Below are 22,698 nucleotides of genomic sequence, written 5' to 3'. Positions count from 1 at the left end.
CTGGGGGAATGCAGTGTCAGGCTGCGGCATGAAGGGCCCACCGGGGGAATGCAGTGTCTGGCTGAGGCATGAAGGGCCCACCGGGGGGATGCAGTGTCTGACTGGGGCATGAAGGGCCCACCGGGGGAATGCAGTGTCGGGCTGGGGCATGAAGGGCCCACCGGGTGAATGCAGTGTCGGGCTGGGGCATGAAGGCCCCACTGGGGGAATGCAGTGTGCTGGGGCATGAAGGCCCACCGGGGGAATGTAGTGTCTGACTGGGGCATGAAGGGCCCACCGGGGGGATGCAGTGTCTGACTGGGGCATGAAGGGCCCACCGGGAGAATGCAGTGTCGGGCTGGGGCATGAAGGGCCCACCGGGGGAATGCAGTGTCGGGCTGGGGCATGAAGGGCCCACCGGGGGAATGCAGTGTGCTGGGGCATGAAGGGCCCACCGGGGGGAATGCAGTGTCTGACTGGGGCATGAGGATCCCACCGGGGGAATGCAGTGTCTGACTGGGGCATGAAGGGCCCACCGGGGGAATGCAGTGTCTGGCTGGGGCATGAAGGGCCCACCGGGGGAATGCAGTGTCTGACGGGGCATGAAGGGCCCACCGTGGATATTCAGTGTCTGACTGGGGCATGAAGGGCCCACCGGGGTAATGCTGCATCTGACCTGGGCATGAAGGGCTCTCCGGGGGAATGCAGTGTCTGGCTGGGGCATGAAGGGCCCTCCGGGGGGAATGCAGTGTCTGGCTGGGGCATGAAGGGCCCACCAGGGGAATGCAGTGTCTGACTGGGGCATGAAGGGCTCACCAGGGGAATGCAGTGTCTGGCTGGGGCATGAAGGGAGAGAGCAGCCCGGAGAGAGCAGCCAGAAAGTCGGCAAGTATGGGGTAACATCACCAATTCTCTGTTTTAGCAGCTTTACCAAATTTGCCCCTTAGAGTGTATTGTCTTCAGGGTCACCCACAGTTCTGACAGGCTCGGCTACAAGGAGGGGGCGTAGCCAGACCCCTTCCTTTAAAAAAAAAAAAAATGTTGTACTCCATGCGGCAGCACAGGGGGGTGCCGATGTTCAGTTTGGCAGGCGGCGGGATGCATGTGTGATCGCTCGCTTCCCCACGCAGGGAGAGAGAGGAGTGACTGCAGCTGCCCGTCTCCCCAGCTCAGCACACAGGGGGGGAACAGCAGGACCCGGGACCCCTCCGGGCTCCTCCAAAAGGCCCAGGCCTGGATAGAGTACCCACTCACCCTCTCAGCCCCACTGACTGTCTTGGCCCCTTCGGGGATGGAACGAAAATAACAGGAATATCAGCTCCGGCGACTGTGCGCGCCCCAAAATAGCAACACTTAAATTGCTCCATTGAGCGCCATCTAGTGGCCGCCAGCGAGCAAAACACTTGAATTCCCTCCCGTAGAGGTAAGGAGCAGGGTCACGGTTCTACTTTAAGTAGACTTTTCAGAGGACTCAGTAATACACACACTGAAATGTAATTTAACAGGAGCACAAAGATACAGCAACTCGTAACAACCAATTCCTTTTTGTTGTATATCTCAGCTTTTCTTATTGCTTATTTTGTTTATTGCAATAAAACTTCTTCCCTATCTCTGAAGCCATTATACTATTATAATGGCCACATCATTGGAATTTAAAAGGAAGGACTGCAACAGTATTATTTATTTATTAACAGTTTCTTATACAGTGCAGCAAATTCCGTTGTGCTTTACAATTGGAAACAGTAATAACATAAAACAAAACAATTGGAATCAATAGTTAACAAAACAACAACAACAAAAAAAACAACAACAAGACTGGGTAATAACAGACAGACATAGAGGTAGGAGGGCCCTGCTCGCAAGCTTACACTCTAAAGGGAGGTAGGCATTGATACACAAGGATAGGTGCTATCTATTGCATAGTTGTCCACCAGATTGCAATAGGTTCTTGGTGGGTTGTATGATATGGTCACACAGCAATGTTGGCCTGGGGGTCAAGAGTGTGTGAAAGGTGAAGAAAGAGAAAATGTGTGAGGATATGAGTGGACTATTCAGTGAGGATGTAAATAGATAGGTAAGTTTCTGAAGGTTATGCAAGCGATTCTGGAATTTGATACGCTTGTCTGAAGAGGTGATTTTTCAGGGAACACTTGAAGGTACGGAGACTAGTGGAGAGTCTTAAGCTGCTTTCACATCGCAAAACCTGCTTTTGAAATGGTTCTTTAAACGGTTCTTAAAACGGGTCTGAGCAGTTAAACCCCCTTCACATCGCATGTTGTAACCAGTATATTACCATTTCATTACCGTTTTGGTACCTTTCACACTGAACCCGTTTCACCCATACAAAACAGTGGTTGTCATTTTAAATGTTTATTTCCTGCTTCTGCCTGGTGACATCACACATGGAGACAGCCTATCACCTTCTGGGGCTTGCAAATACCGTTTCAGACCCTTTCACACTGCACAATGAAACGGGTCTGAAACGGGTAGGACCCTGCTTTTTTACAGTTTCAAAATATTGGTATTTTGAAAACGGTAAATTGAAGGTGACCCTTTCACATCGCAGCTCGAACCGTTTAGGAAGCCTTAAAAATCGGCAATTTACCGGGTTCAAGCTGCGGTGTGAAAGGGGTATAATTGTGCGTGGAAGGGCATTCCACAGAGTGGGTGCAGCTTGATGAAAGTCCTGCAGTCGTGAATGGGAGCGAGTAACGAGTGTGGATGAGAGACGTAGATCTTGTGAAGATCGGAGAGGTCGGGCTGGGATATATGAGCCTTATCCATGATGGGTGTTAAGTAGAAAATGTTCTCATTATAAGATACATTCTCAATAAAACATTCAGTCAATACGAAGGGGTAGGTTTACTAATGGGTGCCTATTAACTGCAGTTTTGACCCATAGTTTTAAAACGGCAACAGGAACCAATGCTAAACAAGTCTGGTTTAGCACTGATTCTCGATGACGCTTTAAAACTATCAATAAAACCCGCCAATCTTCAGCGGCTTTGACAAACTGCCCGTTAGTAAATGTACCCCAAAGTCTCTAATTCAATTTGGGCACATTCTGATTCAGTAGACACTACTGAAGTCGGGATCGTGGGTAATACCCTTTCGGACTAGTCCTAAAGTTAACCATTGGTCCCCATTTTACCAAGTGGCGTGATCCACGCCTATCTACTGTACACGGCATAAATAGTTTCCCACGGATAGTAATCCCTGCTGTGGAACTCAGCGGGCAGTGGCCAATCAGGGAAGGGGATGGGACTGAGCAGTGTGACATGGAATGGGTCTTAGCACTGTGTCCCCTGTACCAGGAGGGGAAGAAACCAAAAAGCATTGCTGAGTCATCACAGACAAAACATCGATGGTCAATGGCGCCTCATCTAGATCACAATATACGGTGTCACCAAGGCTCTGTTTTGCAATAGCATAATATGAACAGATATAAGATATGTGAACACAGATTTATACTTTAAGGCCGGCAGTGCATGTTACGGGCCGGCAGACAGCTTGTCTCTACTATGCCCAGAACCAGAGATATCAGCCTTCCAGCAGCTGGTCCCAGCTCCACACGCCTGGTATGCAGTTTTATATTTTCATTGGTGGATTGCTCTGGCTCCTGAACTCTGATCTCCAAGTCCCCAGTACTTCCTGAAAGGTGTCCCCAGTACCTCCTGACAGATGTCCCCAGTGCCTCCTGAAAGGTGTCCCCAGCAACTCCTGAAAGGTGTCCCCAGCAACTCCTGAAAGGTGTCCCCAGCACCTCCTGAAAGGTGTCCCCAGCACCTCCTGAAAGGTGTCCCCAGCACCTCCTGACAGGTGTCCCCAGTACCTCCTGAAAGGTGTCCCCAGCACCTCCTGAAAGGTGTCCTCAGCACCTCCTGACAGGTGTCCCCAGTACCTCCTGAAAGGTGTCCCCAGCACCTCCTGAAAGGTGTCCCCAGTACCTCCTGAAAGGTGTCCCCAGCACCTCCTGAAAGGTGTCCCCAGCACCTCCTGAAAGGTGTCCTCAGTACCTCCTGAAAGGTGTCCCCAGCACCTCCTGAAAGGTGTCCCCAGTACCTCCTGAAAGGTGTCCCCAGCACCTCCTGAAAGGTGTCCCCAGCACCTCCTGAAAGGTGTCCCCAGCAACTCCTGAAAGGTGTCCCCAGCACCTCCTGAAAGGTGTCCCCAGTACCTCCTGACAGGTGTACCCAGTACCCCCTGAAAGGTGTCCCCAGTACCCCCTGAAAGGTGTCCCCAGTACCCCCTGAAAGGTGTCCCCAGTACCTCCTGAAAGGTGTCCTCAGTACCTCCTGACAGGTGTCCCCAGTACCTCCTGAAAGGTGTCCCCAGCACCTCCTGAAAGGTGTCCTCAGTACCTCCTGAAAGGTGTCCCCAGCACCTCCTGAAAGGTGTCCCCAGCACCTCCTGAAAGGTGTCCCCAGCACCTCCTGAAAGGTGTCCTCAGTACCTCCTGACAGGTGTCCCCAGTACCTCCTGAAAGGTGTCCCCAGCACCTCCTGAAAGGTGTCCTCAGTACCTCCTGAAAGGTGTCCCCAGTACCTCCTGAAAGGTGTCCCCAGCAACTCCTGAAAGGTGTCCCCAGCACCTCCTGAAAGGTGTCCCCAGCACCTCCTGAAAGGTGTCCCCAGTACCTCCTGACAGGTGTACCCAGTACCCCCTGAAAGGTGTCCCCAGTACCCCCTGAAAGGTGTCCCCAGTATCTCCTGAAAGGTGTCCCCAGCACCTCCTGAAAGGTTGGACTCTCTAGTTTTTATCACAAACTGGAGATATCTGCAGTCAGGCAAGCTGCCCTCCCACCAGAAAATGATGAATATTAAGCCCACTCCACTATCCACCCCTCCCCTGCGTATTAAACACCCTCTACCACCCTGGAAGTCATGTACCGGTGCCTCTTCATTCAGCCCAATGCCCCCTTCTAAGTTTAGTGTTCTCCGTCCCGCCCCATCTCCCCCCATCTGTGCAGTAAATGAGTAATTATCAGAAATTACTGCTCCAGGTCCTACATGCTGAGCGGAAGATAGAACACCCCCTACCGCCCGCGGGACATCAAAGCTGCCGCTGATAGCACTCCCCACCCCTACTGCTGGAGGATGGGAAGGGGCCCCAGTGCATTGCTGTGCCCAGGGGCCCACACTGCTGTTAAGACGGCCCTGGGCATACAGTCCAAAGGTCAAGTCACTATGTCGACACTGCTTATGTAAGCAACACTTTCCCGGGACCAGTTATGTGTACGGTTATTCTAGCGCAGCGGTTACGATGCTGGCAGTAGCATTTCAGCCTTTCTTGGCATACGGGTTTCGGGAAAGTGCCACCAACATGAGCCGTGTTGACATATTGATTCTATAGGCGCACGTGGGAGGGTTCCTCTATGGAATGTGCACCAATCACAAGTAATGGTAAACAGAACACGTGGGGGAAGAATGGAGTCACTGACATTGGTGAATTTAATGGCTACATAAATCAAGTTTTGTTTGCACCGATTAATAGAAAATAAACAAGTCTGTAAATAATTATCGCGGCCACAACGCCGGTCTCTCATATACAGAATGGCACCAATGATTGCAGGTTTGTATACCCCCTTTATTATCTCTATAAATGCAGTGGCATATCTATAACGGGTGCAGATAAAAGAAGATAGTGAGGGGGGGGAGCACAGACCCGGGCCCCCACTGGGCCCCTGCAACAAGACCAGGTCCAGGCACCCCTAGGTGCAGGGTGTGTGGTGCACTGGAGTTCCTGGGTCCCATAGGGTACAGCCCCCACGCACTTCAGTTACTTACCTCCTGCCCGTCCTGCTGCCGCCTGCACTGTCATCCTGCTGACATCTATGAGAACGTCTCATACAGGTGCTGGTGGCTGGAAAAGAGGACACACGTCTGCTATATTCTGCTTTCCATCTTGTAAATACCAGCGATACTCAATTCTCTCCTTATACACGTGGACACATACTTAACTGGATAACTATGCACCATAGAGAGCTGGATTGAGCATGGTGTGCGGTTAAAATACCAGCGGCCGGGATACCGGCGGCGGCAATACCGACGCCATAATCCCATCAGGGCTACTATACCGCTGCCGGAATACCGCCAAGGTAGGTGATTACCCCTCTGCGGGTGTACACGACTCCCGTAGAGGGAGAATAGAACCTGCGGCGAGCTAAGCGAGCCATCGTACCCGCAAGGGGCCTCCATGCGCTCGCCGCGCTGCCAGCATTCTGGCGCCTGGGATGGCGATGTCGGTATAGTGACATTTGGCATCCCATACACTGGGATCCCATACCGATCCCTTGAGCATAAGTACGGGGCGCCCTGGATCAGGTAAGAGCTAGTGGTGGTATACTTCTATTAGGACCAGCTTTGTGCCTGTACGTTGCTTTACAGCGGAGACGTGCGCTTACAGGTGTGATCGCCAGACTACGGGCTCTTCTGATGTCCCTGCACTCTCTTGGGGCCCGATTGTACGTTGCACGCAGTAGTGATGTTAATGCAATTGAGCGATTATTTGCAACTGCGCGTGCGTGATTATGTCTGAAAACAGATTGTGGTGCGATCGGGACAGACTGTATTAGAAATGGGGCGGAAAAGTGATGGGCGATGCTAGGCGGTGACAGAGAGGTGGATTAGTAGTGCATCTAACAATAGTTAGTTCACTGGGTGTATTATTGGAGGGTGAAAGTGAGCAGCTGCATCCACAGACGCACAGACGCAGCAGTATTTTAAGATACAAAAAAAATTGTATTTTATTTTTTAAACAAATAAACTATGTGGGAGGCAGGGGCATATTAAGAGGAGAGGGTCTGTGTGCAGGCTCCGTACAGATCCCCTCCTCCCTGGCAGCAGCCGCAGCGCTGCAGACTCTCTACTGCGCATGTGCGGGTCTCCGGGAACATGGCGCCCAAGCCTTATTCCCAGGGACATCTCTACTGCACATGTGCAGGTCTCCAGAAACATGGTACCCAAGCCTTATTCCCGGGGACATCTCTACTGCGCATGTGCAGGTCTCCAGAAACATAGCGCCCAAGTCTGATTCCCAGGGATACCTCTACTGTGCATGTGCAGGTCTCCGGGAACATGGCGTCCAAACCTTATTCCCAGGGACATCTCTACTGTGTGCATGTGCAGGTCTCCAGAAACATAGCGCCCAAGCCTTATTCCCGGGGACATCTCTACTGTGCATCTGCGACTCTCTGGGAACATGGCATCCAAGCCTTATTCCCAGGGACATCTCTACTGTGCATGTGCGGGTCTCCAGAAACATGGCGCCCAAGCCTTATTCCCGGGGACATCTCTACTGCGCATGTGCGGGTCTCCGGGTACATGGCACCCAAGCCTTATACCCAGGGACATCTCTACTGCACATGTGCAGGTCTCCGGGAACATGGCGTCCAAGCCTTATTCCCAGGGACATCTCTACTGTGTGCATGTGTGGGTCTCCGGAAACATGGCGCCCAAGCCTTATTCCTAGGGATATCTCTACTGCGCATGTGCAGGTTTCCGGGAACATGGCGTCCAAGCCTTATTCCCAGGGACATCTCTACTGCACATGTGCAGGTCTCCAGAAACATAGCGCCCAAGCCTTATTCCCAGGGATACCTCTACTGCGCATGGGCAGGTCTCCGGGAACATGGCCTCCAAACCTTATTCCCAGGGACATCTCTACTGTGTGCATGTGCAGGTCTCCAGAAACATAGCGCCCAATCCTTATTCCCGGGGACATCTCTACTGTGCATGTGCGAGTCTCCGGGAACATGGCGCCCAAGCCTTATTCCCAGGGACATCTCTACTGTGCATGTGCAGGTCTCCAGAAACATGGCGCCCAAGCCTTATTCCCGGGGACATCTCTATTGTGCATGTGCGGGTCTCCGGGAACATGGCGCCCAAGCCTTTAATCCCAGGGACATCTCTACTGCGCATGTGCAGGTCTCCGGGAACATGGCGCCCAAGCCTTATTCCCAAGGACATCTCTTCTGTGTGCATGTGCAGGTCTCCAGAAACATGGCGCCCAAGCCTTATTCCCGGGGACATCTCTACTGTGCATGTGCGGGTCTCCGGGAACATGGCGTCCAAGCCTTATTCCCAGGGACATCTCTACTGTTCATGTGCGGGTCTCCAGAAACATGGGGCCAAGCCTTATTCCCGGGGACATCTCTACTGTCCATGTGCGGGTCTCTGGGAACATGGCGCCCAAGACTTATTCCCAGGAATATCTCTACTGCGCATGTGCAGGTCTCCGGGAACATGGCATCCAAGCCTTATTCCCAGGGATATCTCTACTGCGCATGTGCAGGTTTCCGGGAACATGGCGTCCAAGCCTTATTCCCATGGACATCTCTACTGTGTGCATGTGCAGGTCTCCAGAAACATGGCGCCCAAGCCTTATTCCCGGGGACATCTCTACTGTGCATGTGCGGGTCTCCGGGAACATGGCGTCCAAGCCTTATTCCCGGGGACATCTCTACTGCGCATGTGCAGGTCTCCAGAAACATAGCGCCCAAGTCTGATTCCCAGGGATACCTCTACTGTGCATGTGCAGGTCTCCGGGAACATGGCGTCCAAACCTTATTCCCAGGGACATCTCTACTGTGTGCATGTGCAGGTCTCCAGAAACATAGCGCCCAAGCCTTATTCCCGGGGACATCTCTACTGTGCATCTGCGACTCTCCGGGAACATGGCATCCAAGCCTTATTCCCAGGGACATCTCTACTGTGCATGTGCGGGTCTCCAGAAACATGGCGCCCAAGCCTTATTCCCGGGGACATCTCTACTGCGCATGTGCGGGTCTCCGGGTACATGGCACCCAAGCCTTATACCCAGGGACATCTCTACTGCACATGTGCAGGTCTCCGGGAACATGGCGTCCAAGCCTTATTCCCAGGGACATCTCTACTGTGTGCATGTGTGGGTCTCCGGAAACATGGCGCCCAAGCCTTATTCCTAGGGATATCTCTACTGCGCATGTGCAGGTTTCCGGGAACATGGCGTCCAAGCCTTATTCCCAGGGACATCTCTACTGCACATGTGCAGGTCTCCAGAAACATAGCGCCCAAGCCTTATTCCCAGGGATACCTCTACTGCGCATGGGCAGGTCTCCAGAAACATAGCGCCCAATCCTTATTCCCGGGGACATCTCTACTGTGCATGTGCGAGTCTCCGGGAACATGGCGCCCAAGCCTTATTCCCAGGGACATCTCTACTGTGCATGTGCAGGTCTCCAGAAACATGGCGCCCAAGCCTTATTCCCGGGGACATCTCTATTGTGCATGTGTGGGTCTCCGGGAACATGGCGCCCAAGCCTTATTCCCAGGGACATCTCTACTGCGCATGTGCAGGTCTCCGGGAACATGGCGCCCAAGCCTTATTCCCAAGGACATCTCTTCTGTGTGCATGTGCAGGTCTCCAGAAACATGGCGCCCAAGCCTTATTCCCGGGGACATCTCTACTGTGCATGTGCGGGTCTCCGGGAACATGGCGTCCAAGCCTTATTCCCAGGGACATCTCTACTGTTCATGTGCGGGTCTCCAGAAACATGGGGCCAAGCCTTATTCCCGGGGACATCTCTACTGTCCATGGGGGTCATTCCGAGTCGTTCGCTCGGTAATTTTCTTCGCATCGCAGCGTTTTTCAGCTTAGTGCGCATGCGCAATGTTCGCACTGCGACTGCGCCAAGTAATTTTGCTATGAAGATATTTTTTTTACTCACGGCTTTTTCTTCGCTCCGGCGATCGTAGTGTGATTGACAGGAAATGGCTGTTACTGGGCGGAAACACGGCGTTTTATGGGCGTGTGGATAAAAACGCTACCGTTTCCGGGAAAAACCCGGGAGTGGCTGGAGAAACGGAGGAGTGTCTGGGCGAACGCTGGGTGTGTTTATGACGTCAAACCAGGAACGACAAGCACTGAACTGATCGCAGATGCCGAGTAAGTCTGAAGCTACTCTGAAACTGCTAAGTAGTTTGTAATCGCAATATTGCGAATACATCGTTCGCAATTTTAAGAAGCTAAGATTCACTCCCAGTAGGCGGCGGCTTAGCGTGTGTAACTCTGCTAAAATCGCCTTGCGATCGAACAACTCGGAATGAGGGCCCATGTGCGGGTCTCTGGGAACATGGCGCCCAAGACTTATTCCCAGGAATATCTCTACTGCGCATGTGCAGGTCTCCGGGAACATGGCATCCAAGCCTTATTCCCAGGGATATCTCTACTGCGCATGTGCAGGTTTCCGGGAACATGGCGTCCAAGCCTTATTCCCATGGACATCTCTACTGTGTGCATGTGCAGGTCTCCAGAAACATGGCGCCCAAGCCTTATTCCCGGGGACATCTCTACTGTGCATGTGCGGGTCTCCGGGAACATGGCGTCCAAGCCTTATTCCCAGGGACATCTCTACTATTCATGTGCGGGTCTCCAGAAACATGGGGCCAAGCCTTATTCCTGGGGACATCTCTACTGTCCATGTGCGGGTCTCTGGGAACATGACGCCCAAGACTTATTCCCAGGAATATCTCTACTGCGCATGTGCAGGTCTCCGGGAACATGGCGCCCAAGCCTTATTCCCAGGGACATCTCTACTGCGCATGTGCGGGTCTCCGGGAACATGGCGCCCAAGACTTATTCCCAGGGATATCTCTACTGCGCATGTGCAGGTCTCTGGGAACATGGCATCCAAGCCTTATTCCCAGGGATATCTCTAGTGCGCATGTGCAGGTTTCCGGGAACATGGCGTCCAAGCCTTATTCCCATGGACATCTCTACTGTGTGCATGTGCAGGTCTCCAGAAACATGGCGCCCAAGCCTTATTCCCGGGGACATCTCTACTGTGCATGTGCAGGGCTCCAGAAATATGGCGCCCAAGCCTTATTCCCGCGGACATCTCTACTGTGCATGTGCAGGTCTCCGGAAACATGGCGTCCAAGCCTTATTCCCAGGGACATCTCTGCTGTGTGCATGTGCAGGTCTCCAGAAACATGGCGCCCAAGCCTTATTCCCAGGGACATCTCTACTTTGCATGTGCGGTTCTCCGGGAACATGGTGCCCAAGCCTTATTCCCAGGGACATCTCTACTGTGCATGTGCGGGTCTCCGGAAACATGGCGCCCAAGCCTTATTCCTGGGGACATCTCTACTGCACATGTGCAGGTCTCCAGAAACATGGCGCCCAAGCCTTATTCCCGGGGACATCTCTACTGCACATGTGCGGGTCTCCGGAAACATGGCACCCAAGCCTTATTCCCGGGGACATCTCTACTGCGCATGTGCAGGTCTCCGGAAACATGACTCCCAAGCGTTATTCCCAGGGATATCTCTACTGCGTATGTGCAGGTCTCCGGGAACATGGCGCCCAAGCCTTATTCCTAGGGACATCTCTACTGCGCATGTGCAGGTCTCTGGGAACATGGTGCCTTTCTGCAAACCGAGGTGCACCGCCAGGATGTAGGCTTCATCCCACGTGATTATTATTATTTTCCCCAATGGATTTTCGAGCTGTAAAGTAGCAGAGGACATCCGCATAATGTAGGTGCGCAATCGAGTTTAATTTTTAAGAAAATCTTTTTTTCACAGTATTTGTGGGGGGGGGGGGTTATTTATTTTTTTACTGTATTTTATTGTAGGTGCACTGCAAATCCCAGCTTGCCCTGGATGTCAGGGCAGGCTAACAATTCGACTCAGACAATGTTGGCATGCCACTGCTTGCTGGGACGTGTAGTGCACAATTTTATTTATTATTATTATTATTATTATTATTATTATTATTATTATTATTATTTTAACAGTCTGAAAAGGTCCATTCTACAGATCAATATAATAATTAGCATGGATCTCTGCACCAGCCTGTCGCCTGCTGACAGGTGTATCTGTGTGCCCCTGCACACCCTCACTGCAATCTGCCCCAGACATCCCCTGATCTGTCCCCCCTCCTGATTTCCAGGAATACACTGCAATGCAGTATTTCGTATGCAGATACAGCCGCAGTCACACACAGAATATAGGCATGCCACATATCATTTTAATCAGCAGAAGCTGCTGGTGCCTCTAAGCATACCAAATGCCCCAGGCATTTGCCTAGTTTGCCTATGCCTAAGGCCGCCTCTGTGCCTAAGGCCCCATGAGGCTCTAAGCCAAGATACGGTTGTGGGAATTAGCTCAGAAATATAAAACAGAGGGTATTATATGGCATCAGACCCTCCTGGGCACTGATACTGTTCTAGTTTACAGCAGTGACAGAGAAGCTCGGCTCTGCTTCTGCTCAGTGAATAGGTTCTACAGACATCTGATCACGCTAGTACATGCATTTTTCAGGGTGTTAGTTGCTTTGCAGAAGCGCCCACAGATATTTCCACTCGGCATAAACACTCGATTTGTGCACCAGCTCTGAGCTGACGGACATCTGGTTTTGTACTATATTTATCACTTAGGCACATTTCGTACATTCTGGGTGCACCTCAGCAAATAAGCACATATCTGGGTGTACTTCATTTCATGTAAAACACATCTTATAAAACGCTGCATGTAAATAAGGTAATAAAGTTTGATATAATGAAAATGGGGGTTCTAAAGAGGTGTCTGACGTGATGCTTACGCTTTTGCAAGGTTCCCATACATACCCCTCAACCTTTTACGGTTTTGGCGGGACACACCAGCATTTTTGGAACTGTCCCACAGTCACATACACGGGCCCAATTGTCATGCGTGGGGTGGTAGGTTGGGAGGTCAGGGGAGGACTCTCTCACCAATGGTTGTCATAGCTGAATAACAGGTGAATAGACCTAAACAGTGCGGGATCCACAGTGTGCACGCGCGGGCCGGGGAACCGCGATCACTTCTCACTTGTTAGGATATGGAGGGGGGGGGGGGGGCATTCCGAGTTGATCGCTCGCTAGCAGTTTTTAGCAGTCGTGTAAACGCTATGCAGAAGTGTGAACGCATGTGCAGCCGAGCTCTACAAAAACAGTTTGTGCAGTTTCTGAGTAGCTCCGAACCTACTCAGCGCTTGACATCACTTCAGCCTATTCATGTCCGGATTTGACGTCAGATACCCGCCCAGCGAACGCCCAGACACGCCTGCGTTTTTTCAGACACGCCTGCGTTTTTACAAACACCCCCTGAAAACGGTCAGTTGACACCCAGAAATGCCCCCTTCCTGTCAATCTTCTTGCGGTCGTCAGTGCGAAGAAAAACTTCGCTAGAACTTGTGCACAACCACAACGGGCTTTGTACCCGTACGACGCGCGTGCGCATTGCGGCCCATACGCATGCGCAGAAATGCCGTTTTTTCACCTGATCACTGCGAAAATCGGCAGCGAGCGATCAACTCGGAATGACCACCCATGGTGCGCTCTGTACCTGTCTCCTTCTGTGTACCTGTCTATGGGAGCAGCCCCTAGCGTTAGACCTCTAGTGCCAGGAGTCACTTGGAGGCGGAGTTATATGACGTAGTTCCTGTTTTTCCATCTCAGAGAGAGTGAGGAGAGAGTGACACACAGAGACTGAGAGACAGAGTCCTGGTGTACAAGTGTGCAGAGCTGAGACTGGGAGCGGATCTCAGCTACAGAGACTCACAATGTTACAGTGCATGCATCATCTTCTCTACAGTGGGAGTCAGACTGCACGGCCGTGCAGTCCTCCATGCTTTACCACCACAGACACCTCCTGATAAGTACCACTACCTAATGTTGTTACCTTGTGTGATATATGGGCTCCTGATTACCGCTATCAGTGTTACATCTGAGTCACCTGTGTACATAAACCTGCGTTACTGTTCAAGTCTTTAAGTGTGTGGACTGACGTCACTGCGCCAGATAGCCCAGAACATTACTATGCGAACACCTCTGCCTGGTTGACAAAGTGCGGCGATAGAGCATTGTGGTGGCGTTGATTCGTCGCTGGGCGGGCGTGTCAAGAGAAACGGAGGTGGGTTCGGGGTGGCGGCTGCGACATGCAAAATGGCTGCCATGCGTCTACCCTTTTACTACGAAGAAGGTGGGGGGGGGGTACTATTATATGGATTTAAGACCATGGGGGGTCTATTGCCAATGGGGTATGGGAAGTTATTTTATAATGGGGGCCTATAGAAACAGGAGGGGAGAGGGGGGCTAGATTACTAAAAATACTTTTTAAACTTTAATAATTCATTAAAAAAAAATGAGAATTTCTGAGTGGTTTTGTGGGGGAAAAAATTGCCAGTTAAGTGGTTAATTCATCAGAGATATATAAATAGACAATTAACTCTTACCTTATAACCCTGTCCACACCAGCTGCAGAATTGGAACCTCTGTACACCCTGCGCTAATGGATGACATCATCTTGTGACCAGTCACCAGACCAAACCAACATACTAACTTTAAAAAAAAGAAACAGGGGAAGTTGCACAAAATTCCAAAAAGTACCAGAGAAAATCAATATATTAACCAATAAATGTTTTACTATATATTTTTAACACCAGATACGTTGGCGATCTGTTCATTTTCTGGTGTAAGGATGCTTTGTTCCTTTCATTGAGGGCCATAACTTGAAAAATTGTCCTAATAAATGTATTATTTATTCCAATTCCATCCATTTTCTGGGTGTAAACATTTGAGAAGCGGGGTCTACTTTGGTTATGCCTTTATTCTGTAAAACACGTATTGCTCGTAACAGCAGCCAAACGCTTCCACCCTAAACAGCTTATAATAGGTCCGCTGTATTCTCAGTTACTGTGAGCAGAGGGAATCTCTAGTGACCCTTTACTAAAAAATGTCTGATGATTGGAAAATGTATGTCACAGGGATGTGATCGGAAGCTTTTGGAAACTACCAGTCTTGAAGTTTTAGGGAAGCCTCCCGAACAGTCACTATCTAAAATAGACGATGACCCTAAGCCAGTGATGGCTAACCTTGACACTCCAGCTGTTGTTGAACTATACATCCCAGCATGCCCTGCATCAGTTTTAGCATGGCCAAATAACAAAACTGAAGCAGGGCATGCTGGGGGGCATGCTGGGATATGTAGTTCAACAACAGCTGGAGTGTCAAGGTTAGCCATCACTGCCCTAAGCAATCTCGCTTGCTCTGGGTCCATTCATTTAATTATTATACTGGTGATTGTGTCAAATGACAAGATGTGGTCCTATAAAACAGTCGTATTCGGAGCTCAAGGGTCTCCAGATAGGTGAGGGACTCCAGATAGCGCGGGACTCCAGATAGGTGAGTACTGAGGAAATGAGTGCAGGGCATGCAGTGTGCTCCTCCCTGGGCCCAGGGTCTCGTGTGCACCGCACACACTGACTGTACCCATTATAGATCGACACTGGATCTTAGCTGTGATGGCAGAACAGCACCAGTGTAAGAAATGGCGGGGCGTTCATTGATGAGCCGCCTGGGCTGCCCTGAACGTTGACTCCAGTGAAAAAGCTTCTCACAGCTTCTGTACGTCACAGAATCATTGACCACATTCCAATTTCTGTCAGCGGTGGGGAGAGGTTTAAAACGCAAGTTGCAATGTGAATCCAGATGGACTCATCACTTTGGTACACTATCACTACAGATCCAGGGCAAGACTGGGGTAATAGTAGACAAGACTGGGGTAATAGTAGACAAGACTGGGGTAATAGTAGACAAGACTGGGGTAATAGTAGGCAAGACTGTAGTAACAGTAGACAAGATTGTAGTAATAGTAGACAAGACTGTAGTAACAGTAGACAAGACTGTAGTAATAATAGACAAGACTGCAGTAATAGTAGACAAGACTGCAGTAATAGTAGACAAGACTGCAGTAATAGTAGGCAAGACTGGGGTAATAGTAGACAAGACTGCAGTAATAGTAGACAAGACTGTAGTAATAGTAGGCAAGACTGCAGTAATAGTAGATAAGACTGTAGTAATAGTAGACAAGTCATCAGTAATAGTAGACAAGACTGCAGTAATAGTAGACAAGACTGTAGTAATAGTAGGCAAGACTGCAGTAATAGTAGATAAGACTGTAGTAATAGTAGACAAGTCATCAGTAATAGTAGACAAGACTGCAGTAATAGTAGACAAGTCATCAGTAATAGTAGACTGTTAGACAAGACTGCAGTAATAGTAGACAAGACTGCAGTAATAGTAGACAAGACTGTAGTAATAGTAGATAAGACTGTAGTAATAGTAGACAAGTCATCAGTAATAGTAGACAAGTCATCAGTAATAGTAAACAAGTCATCAGTAATAGTAAACAAGTCATCAGTAATAGTAGACAAGACTATAGTAATAGTAGACAAGACTGCAGTAATACTAGACAAGACTGTAGTAATAGTAGACAAGACTGCAGTAATAGTAGGCAAGACTGGGGTAATAGTAGACAAGACTGTAGTAATAGTAGGCAAGACTGGGGCAATAGTAGACAAGACTGTAGTAATAGTAGATAAGACTGTAGTAATAGTAGGCAAGACTGGGGTAATAGTAGATAAGACTGTAGTAATAGTAGGCAAGACTGCAGTAATAGTAGACAAGACTGCAGTAATAGTAGGCAAGACTGGGGTAATAGTAGACAAGACTGTAGTAATAGTAGATAAGACTGTAGTAATAGTAGACAAGTCATCAGTAATAGTAAACAAGTCATCAGTAATAGTAAACAAGTCATCAGTAATAGTAGACAAGACTATAGTAATAGTAGACAAGACTGCAGTAATACTAGACAAGACTGTAGTAATAGTAGACAAGACTGCAGTAATAGTAGGCAAGACTGGGGTAATAGTAGACAAGACTGTAGTAATAGTAGATAAGACTGTAGTAATAGTAGGCAAGACTGGGGCAATAGTAGACAAGACTGTAGTAATAGTAGATAAGACTGTAGTAATAGTAGGCAAGACTTGGGTAATAGTAGATAAGACTGTAGTAATAGTAGGCAAGACTGGGGTAATAGTAGACAAGACTGCAGTAATAGTAGACAAGACTGCAGTAATAGTAGGCAAGACTGGGGTAATAGTAGAAAAGACTGTAGTAATAGTATATAAGACTGTAGTAATAGTAGACAAGTCATCAGTAATAGTAGACAAGTCATCAGTAATAGTAGACAAGTCATCAGTAATAGTAAACAAGTCATCAGTAATAGTAGACAAGACTGCAGTAATACTAGACAACACTGTAGTAATAGTAGACAAGACTGCAGTAATAGTAGGCAAGACTGGGGTAATAGTAGACAAGACTGCAGTAATAGTAGACAAGACTGGGGTAATAGTAGACAAGACTGCAGTAATAGTAGGCAATACTGGGGTAATAGTAGACAAGACTGCAGTAATAGTAGGCAAGACTGCAGTAATAGTAGGCAAGACTGCAGTAATAGTAGACAAGACTTCAGTAATAGTAGACAAGACTGGGGTAATAGTAGACAAGACTGCAGTAATAGTAGGCAAGACTGGGGTAATAGTATACAAGACTGCAGTAATAGTAGGCAAGACTGCAGTAATAGTAGACAACACTGTAGTAATAGTAGACAAGACTGTAGTAATAGTAGGCAAGACTGTAGTAATAGTAGGCAAGACTGCCGTAATAGTAGATGAGACTGTAGTAATAATAGACACGACTGCAGTAACAGTAGACGAGACTGTAGTAACAGTAGACAAGACTGCAGTAATAGTAGACGAGACTGTAGTAATAGTAGACAAGACTGTAGTAATAGTAGACAAGACTGCAGTAATGGTAGACAAGACTGTAGTAAAAGTAGACAAGACTGCAGTAATAGTAGAAAAGACTACAGTAATAGTAGACAAGACTGTAGTAATAGTAGACAAGACTGCAGTAATAGTAGAGGAGACTGTAGTAATAGTAGACAAGACTGTAATAGTAGACAAGACTGCAGTAAAGTTAGAGAAGGCTGCAGTAATAGTAGACGAGACTGTAGTAACAGTAGACAAGACTGTAATAGTAGACAAGACTGCAGTAATAGTAGGCAAGACTGTAGTAATAGTAGACAAGACTGTAGTAACAGAAGACAAGACTGCAGTAATAGTAGACAAGACTGTAGTAAAAGTAGACAAGACTGCAGTAATAGTAGAAAAGACTGTAGTAATAGCAGACAAGACTGCAGTAATAGTAGACGAGACTGTAGTAACAGTAGGCAAGACTGTAATAGTAGACAAGACTGCAGTAATAGTAGGCAAGACTGTAGTAATAGTAGACAAGACTGTAGTAACAGTAGACAAGACTGCATTAATAGTAGAAAAGACTGTAGTAAATGTAGACAAGACTGCAGTAATAGTAGAAAAGACTGCAGTAATAGTAGACTTGACTGCAGTAATAGTAGGCAAGACTGTAGTAATAGCAGACAAGACTGCAGTAATAGTAGACAAGACTGTAGTAATAGTAGACTTGACTGCAGTAATAGTAGACAAGACTGCAGTAATAGTAGACAAGACTGTAGGGCTGTATAATTTTTGTGTAACAATGCATTCTGGCTTATCGGCCGCAGCGGCGGGTCTATTAAATGAAGTACCCGTTCGTGAGCTCTGATTGGCTCACGAACCGGCACTTAATTTAACAGACCCGCCGCGGCCGCCGGAGACGCAGGAGGGACACAGGAGAGGCGCGCGCTGTGCCCTCCGTGTCCCTCCTTCACAAGACAGCACAGGAGCGGCGGAAGGTAAGTTATACCTGGCACTGGGGGAGCATTTTTGGCACTTGGGGGGGGGGGGGGGGGGTATATGTGGCACTGAAGGGGCATATCTGGCAGTATGAGGGCATGTCTGGCACTATGAGGGCATATCTGGCACTGTGGGGGCATATCTGGCAGTATGAGGGCATATCTGGCACTGTGAGGGCATATCTGGCAGTGTTAGGGCATATCTGACAGTATGAGGGCATATCTGGCACTGTGGGGGCATATCTGGCAGTATGAGGGCATATCTGGCACTGTGGGGGCATATCTGGCAGTATGAGGGCATATCTGGCACTGTGGGGGCATATCTGGCAGTGTGAGGGCATATCTGGCACTGTGGGGGCATATCTGGCAGTATGAGGGCATATCTGGCACTGTGGGGGCATATCTGGCAGTGTGAGGGCATATCTGACAGTATGAGGGCATATCTGGCACTGTGGGGGCATATCTGGCAGTATGAGGGCATACCTGGCACTGTGGGGGCATAGCTGGCAGTATGAGGGCATATCTGGCACTGTGGGGGCATATCTGTCAGTGTGAGGGCATATCTGGCACTGTGGGGGCATATCTGGCATTGTGAGTGCATATCTGGCACTGTGGGGGCATATCTGGCAGTATGAGGGCATATCTGGCAGTGTGAGTGCATATCTGTCACTGTGAGGGTATATCTGGCAGTATGAGGGCATATCTGGCACTGTGGGGGCATATCTGGCACTGTGGGGGCATATCTGGCACTATGAGGGCATATCTGGCACTGTGGGGGCATATCTGGCAGTGTGAGAGCATATCTGGCAGTATGAGGGCATATCTGGCAGTATGAGGGCATATCTGGCACTGTGGGGGCATATCTGGCAGTGTGAGGGCATATCTGGCACTGTGGGGGCATATCTGGCAGTGTGAGGGCATATCTGACAGTATGAAGGCATATCTGGCAGTGTGAGGGCATATCTGGCAGTATGAGGGCATATCTGGCAGTGTGAAAGGCATATCTGGCAGTATGAGGGCATATCTGGCACTGTGGGGGGCATATCTGGCAGTGTGAGGGCATATCTGGCAGTATGAGGGCATATCTGGCACTGTGGGGGCATATCTGGCAGTGTGAGGGCATATCTGACAGTATGAGGGCATATCTGGCACTGTGGGGGCATATCTGGCAGTGTGAGGGCATATCTGGCACTGTGGGGGCATATCTGGCAGTATGAGGGCATATCTGGCACTGTGGGGGCATATCTGGCAGTATGAGGGCTGTGTACGGCTAGAGCTGCATTTCCCACCCTAGGCTTATACTCGAGTCAATACATTTTCCCATGTTTTTGTGGTAAAATTAGGTGCCTCGGCTTATATTCGGGTCGACTTATACTCGAGTATATACGGGTAGTTATTTTGTTATGAATACTATTGTAGCACACACATGTAACACAGTGTTTTACATAGATTGTTTCACATCAGTCCCTGCCCCAGGGAAGCTTATAATCTATACTCCTTACCACATGAACACACAGGTGTGGTTCATAGGGTCGTCAGTGTCTAGGTCATCCACTATTGGTCGATAGTAAGTCGACACTCAAAATAGGTCGACACAAGCATTAGGTTGACATGAGCAAGCTCAACATGGCAAAAGGTCGACATTAGTTTTTTAAGTTTGTTAGTGTTATTTTCTTCGTAGAGTGACCGGGAACCGCAATTAGTGCACTGTGTCCCCTCTCATGGCTCGCTTTGGCAGGTTACCATTCCCAATTGTAGCCCACGTGGATCGTAAAGTATGAAAAAGTTCAAAAAATGAGAAAAAATCGTGAAAAACTCACCTAATGCATGTCGACCAATAGTGGTCGACCTAGTGACTGTCGACCTAAGTGCGCTCAACCTAGAGACCGGATACCTGCACACACATACCTGTAACACTAAGGTTCAGTTTTTGTTAGAAAACAATCTTACCTAAGGCCTACCTGTATGTTTTAGAGTGTGGGAGGAAACCAGAGTACCCAGAGGAAATCCATACTAACACATACAAACTCCACACAGAGTTAGTGCCTTACACCAAAGACCTCAGTCCTGTGAGGCAGTAAGCTAATCATTGTGTAATGGTGTACTTGCAATTTAGTTTATTTGGATGTTACCTGTGTATTTATTTCTTAATACTATGGTGCACTTTTGGTGAATTCTGTTGCATTACTTGTTGTTGCCTTGGTTACGTGTGTAGGTATATTCAGTTGCACTGGAATACATACGATATTTTGACAGTGACATTATCATTGCCGCGCTCCGTGGGTGGGATGGTACCAGAGTACCCAGAGGAAATCCATACTAACACATAGAAACTCCACACAGAGTTAGTGCCTTACACCAAAGACCTCAGTCCTGTGAGGCAGTAAGCTAATCATTGTGTAATGGTGTACTTGCAATTTAGTTTATTTGGATGTTACCTGTGTATTTATTTCTTAATACTATGGTGCTCTTTTGGTGAATTCTGATGCATTACTTGTTGTTGCCTTGGTTACGTGTGTAGGTATATTCAGTTGCACTGGAATACATAAAATATTTTGACAGTGACATTATCATTGCCGCGCTCCGTGGGTGGGATGGTGGGACATTGCCTGTAAAGCGGGGACTGTCCCGGCCATATCGCGATGGTTGGGATTTGTGCTTCAGCTCCCTCCACAATCAAAATACATACCGGTAGGGTAAGCTAATTAGAGTTTGTAAAAAACAAACAAAAAAAAACATATGTGTGTGTACATGTGACAGGGAATATAGGGCGTCATTCCGAGTTGATTGCTTGCTATTTTTTGCAGCGCTGTGATCAGATAGTCGCCGCCTATAGGGCAGTGTATTTTCACTTTGCAAGTGTACGAACGCCTGTGCAGCCGAGCTCTGCAAAACTGTTTTGTGCAGTTTCTGAGTAGCTCAGAACTTACTCAGCCGCTGCGATCACTTCAGCCTGTCCGGGACCGGAATTTATGTCAGACACCCGCCCTGCAAACGCTTGGACACGCCTGTGTTTTTCCAACTACTCCCAGAAATGGTCAGTTGACACCCACAAACGCCTTCTTCCTTTTGATCTCCTTGCGATTGCCCGTGCGAATAGATTCTTCGTTAAATCCATTGTTCAGCACTGATCAGCTTTGTACCCGTACGACGCGCCTGCGCATTGCAGTGCATACGCATGCGCAGTTTTGCCGAATTTTGACCTGATCGCAGTGCTGCAAAAAATAGCTGGCGAGCTGTCAACTCGGAATGACCCCCATAGAGTGTAAGCTCCATTGGGGCAGGGACTGACGCAAAATACTATTCTTGCAAAGTGCTGCAGAATCATACTTGCCTACCTGCCCCTCTCCATGAGGGAGAAAATGCTCTGTTCCTGGACTTTCCTGGTAATGTATGATTGCCATCACCTGTGGTGAAACACCTTTCTTATCAAATAACCAGCTCACCACAGGTGATGGCAATCATACATTACCAGGAAAGTCCAGGAACAGAGCATTTTCTCCCTCATGGAGAGGGTCAGCTAGGCAAGTATGTGCAGAATATGTCTGAATAAAATAACTAGTAGTAAATAAGTGCACTATGCTGCTCAGTCCTATTCCTTTTCAATGTGATAATGGCTTCTGCTTTTCCCATTTATCTCCTGCACTGACTCAGTTGGTGGGTAAGAGAAAGCCAGGCTAATGAATATACTAATTACTAATATACTATATATAATATATACTAATATAATTATATAGAATAATATAATAATAATAATAATAATAATATTATATACTAATATACTAATGAATAGATCCTGTCATGATCAGAATGTGAACATAATACATTGCTGCCACTGATTTGGTGCAAAGAACATACATTTGTACTGAACAATACACATAAAATCATCAGTAATCTGCAGCGGCACTGAGCTGGCTACGTCATCACAGCGCGACCCGGAAGCGGCACACCAGCAGCACCACGTGTATGAGCCGGAGCAGACGCAGGAGGCGGCTGGTTCCCTGGTGACAGCTGTAATAAGCCGCTGTTAGTACATACACTTTGGTATCGCCAACTGGGCGGCTTCTGAGGCTTTGCAGGTAATTGTGGGTCTCTGATCTGTTCACCTGACAGTAATCTGGTT

The 22,698-nt window shown here is 48.6% G+C and overlaps 1 protein-coding gene and 1 long non-coding RNA gene across 2 annotated transcripts in view; one reads left to right on the top strand and one right to left on the bottom strand.

Annotated features, from left to right (window-relative positions):
- Nucleotides 1–5,759: 5,759 nt before the first annotated feature.
- Nucleotides 5,760–22,498, bottom strand: LOC134981242 (uncharacterized). Its single transcript, XR_010190527.1, has 3 exons — nucleotides 22,434–22,498; nucleotides 14,215–14,320; nucleotides 5,760–5,841 (listed from the first exon to the last, which is right to left on the bottom strand). It is a non-coding gene; the product is annotated as an uncharacterized LOC134981242 (long non-coding RNA).
- Nucleotides 22,467–22,698, top strand: part of TRMT61A (tRNA methyltransferase 61A) — a 38,307-nt gene continuing 38,075 nt past the window's right edge. Inside the window, exon 1 of the mRNA XM_063948528.1 lies at nucleotides 22,467–22,654. The gene's annotated coding sequence lies outside the window, so the exon portion shown is untranslated. The remainder of the gene's footprint in view (nucleotides 22,655–22,698) is intronic.

This window comes from Pseudophryne corroboree, chromosome 12 (assembly GCF_028390025.1).
Source record: "Pseudophryne corroboree isolate aPseCor3 chromosome 12, aPseCor3.hap2, whole genome shotgun sequence".
Classification (NCBI taxonomy): Eukaryota; Metazoa; Chordata; class Amphibia; order Anura; family Myobatrachidae; genus Pseudophryne; species Pseudophryne corroboree.
The sequence above is the reverse complement of the archived record's forward strand: the minus strand, read 5'-3'. Positions and strand labels throughout refer to the sequence as shown.